Source organism: Aythya ferina (assembly GCF_964211825.1).
Source record: "Aythya ferina genome assembly, chromosome: 4".
In the NCBI taxonomy this organism is placed as follows: Eukaryota; Metazoa; Chordata; class Aves; order Anseriformes; family Anatidae; genus Aythya; species Aythya ferina.
The window spans coordinates 26,013,030-26,016,254 of NC_140300.1; the positions used below are offsets into that span (position 1 = coordinate 26,013,030).

At 42.2% G+C, this 3,225-nt stretch overlaps 1 long non-coding RNA gene across 1 annotated transcript; it reads left to right on the forward strand.

Moving 5' to 3' along the window:
• Positions 1 to 1,035: 1,035 nt before the first annotated feature.
• LOC311436284 lies at positions 1,036 to 2,670 on the forward strand. The gene is made up of 4 exons (XR_014692720.1): positions 1,036 to 1,116; positions 1,393 to 1,583; positions 1,769 to 1,881; positions 1,960 to 2,670. It is a non-coding gene; the product is annotated as an uncharacterized lncRNA (long non-coding RNA).
• Positions 2,671 to 3,225: the final 555 nt, after the last annotated feature.

Below are 3,225 nucleotides of genomic sequence, written 5' to 3' on the forward strand. Positions count from 1 at the left end.
TCCACTTTAACTGCATGCATAATGGGGAAATCAATACTCTGATCATCTCCTCTCAGGAAATCACAATGCAAGCACGTAGTGTATTTGTAGTCCGGTGTCACAATATACTGTCAGGCAAATAGACAGCTGCTTGCATTTCTCTGCCTCCCCTGTCAGCATGTTTTGAAAGGATAGGGAAGCCAGGGTGAAGTACAGAGGAACAGGAGGGCCTGACCCCAATGCTGACTGCTCCATCTAAAACATTTTTCCACTGCGGGCAGTGCAGGACAGCAGGAAGAGGTGTTGTGTGCAGCTCGGGATGTGGAGATGCCCAACCTGTCCCCTGGGGCCCTCCCTTGCTGTTGTTTGCTGAGTGTGGGCATCCTGCACTACTTCAGCAGCCACTGAGGACAGGGGGTTGCAGCACTAAGTATCCAGCAGAGGCTGCTGATCTGAGGAGATGTTTTTAAAAGCTCTCTCTTACGGGCTGTAGGCATATTGCCATGTGCTGCACAAGGCCAGGGAGAAAGCAGCAGAAGTAGGAGGTGTTACTGCAGAGATATGCAGGCACAGAAATATACAGGGTATGTTCAATCCTCCACCCCATCCCAGCTGTGCACACAAGAAATAGGCTCACTGGTTTTGCAGCCAGTGAACTGTTTCACTAGCTTATACATAGGCCACCTGTTGTGGGTCAGCTTGGGAATGTCTGTGTGTATGCCATTTATAAAGACTGAGAAACTCTGAGAGTCTCCCTGGCGCTAATGAACGTGTTCCCCTTTCATTGTGCTTGCACAAAACCAAACAGAGATTTAAAAAATTGGTGCATTTAAAAAAATATATTATGATTTGTGTGTGTGTGTGTGTGTGTGTGAGTGTTTGTTTTGTTTTGTTTTTAAAAAGTTTCGAAAGACCAGAGATGGAAAGCAGCTTCAAGAAACGTATTCTGGACTTATCCTCTCTTGTATTTATTAATAGACTTTCCAAATATTATCCTTGGCAGATTTTTTTTTAGCGCTCTTTGCCGGCAGGGGGCAGCGCGGCCTCACGGACGGCGCCATGCCCCGGAGCGCTCCGACGGGAGCGGAGCTGAGCTGCTGTGCCTGCGGGTCCTCGCTTCTCCAGTCGCCGCCTTCCGTGGGTTTTTGTTGCCTTAAAGTCTGCTTTCTGTGGAGCAAGGCATTAGTTAACTACGCAACGTTAAATACCTCGTAGTCTCAACGGGTTTTACTTATTACCTCCTTTATTTGCTTCTGCAGTTGGCGTGAAGCAGTAATTATCAACTATCTGCTCCTTTCAAACAACAACAAAATAATATTTATAAAAAGTATAGAATCCCTAAAATGGAATTAATATATAATATTTCCAGTTGTTTTCTTCCATTATATAGAATCTTATTTTTGTATATTTCAGTACCCTTTGTCAAGTTGGCTATTCAGCCAGGCTAGTCTTAAGCAGAAGTCTGGATGTCTGTTTGCACCGAGTCTGCAGAATGTGTAGCAAACTACTGATGGGTATTCACCTGAATTGACTTCATGTTTTTTATGAGACCGTTCTAACCAGAGGCTTTCTGAATCCACTTAGCTGTAACAACGCATTGTCAGGTAGAGCTTAAATAAGGGTTAGCCCTTTTTCGGTTTCTGAAGCTTGGGTCCTACCTTGGTCGTTATTTCCTGAAAGGGAAGATAATGGTCATTGCCCCACCTGGGGTTGTTAAAAATAAATGAAAAAACAGAGGAAGCCTAAGCAAATTCTTCTCCCTGGAGAATTCTTTTTTTAATCCCTACAGACACTAGTGACTGCCTGTCCCCAGAGGCTAAGTGGTTCTCTGCTGATTGTATTATTTGTGCTTGTGTACGTGCCTACTTCTTGCAGTTCAAGAGACAAAAGGGTGATCTAAAGGTGAGCCCTGATTATGAACTTTTTTTTTTTTTTTTTTTTTTTTTTTCACTCTAAATGAATATATATATTTTTTTTCAGGATTATTTTGTCATATGAGGATCAGAGTGTCTCCTATGAAAATCCAGTCACATGCCAGTGGTAGTTTCCACCCATCCTATCCCCAGCCTGAGGCCAGTCAAAACATCCATCAGACTGTGTCACTGAAAGGTGTAATCATTTTCATCAATTTGTTAGCATCATTTGGAATTTTAAGAGGTATAAATTATTATATATACAGTGTTAAATATTCCCTAAAAAAATCTATTTACATATCATAAAGACATCTTAGGCTGCTTGTTTTGAGTGGTCATGTGATGAAACATGGGATAAGAGAGGATATTTGGACATGATAAAGCCTCCAGAAAGTATCTTTTATTATTATAAACAGCTTTAGACTATTATTTGGTTTGGCTCAGCTGATTTCTGTTGCCACCTCTCAAGCTAAGATGTTGATCAGCAGGCAGAGAAGTGGAAAGACCTGAGGCCAGAATTGTCCCTGACTCTCTAATATTACATCCTTGATTTCTTTAACGAAGTCCTTGTAAAGCCACACTTTTTACGTGTTCTTTTTTGAAGATCTAAAAATACATAGAATGTAACCCATTTATATCAAAACCCATAAAATCTATTCATATTCTACAGGTAGGGTAGTACTGTCACAAAAGACAGAATATGAAAAATTGTGCATGTCTTCATGCACTTCAAGGATAGTGCAGTTTGGGAAGTGAAATAAATTTGTGGTTGACATGATCTGTGGCTTTAAATGTTGTTCTTAGTGGGCAATCAGGGAGGCTTGAAACTATGCCAGTAGTAAGCAGAGCATACAGAAAGGATCCATCACTCCAGCATTTCCCATATCTTCTAGGGGCACAGGGAGGCAAATCACATAGTCACAAACTAGGAAAGGCAGGAAAGCTGGGCAAATGCTTAGGATGACTACTGTTTGCTGAGCTCTTAGCAGCTGGAGTTGCACCCATAGACAATATGACAAAAAGAGTACCTGTCTCCCTGTAGGCATGGGGGAAAGCATGATTTGATCATGGCTGAACAACTCACCCAAACAGGGAGTTACAGAATGTCACTGGTCTTTGGTTGACACAGTTTGCATGCAAGACTTTACAGACTATGTGTGTATGCGCCTCTCCATCATCAGTGGGTCCTCCTTGAAGATCACACTCATCTTCATTCCACCTTCCTCTCACAGTGTTCCTCTCTGTGGCTTTACCGTGCTTGACATCCTCTGGCAGGAAGGACAGAACCTCTCCTAATGTTGCTTTGAACTATGTATAAACTACCAAAGATACT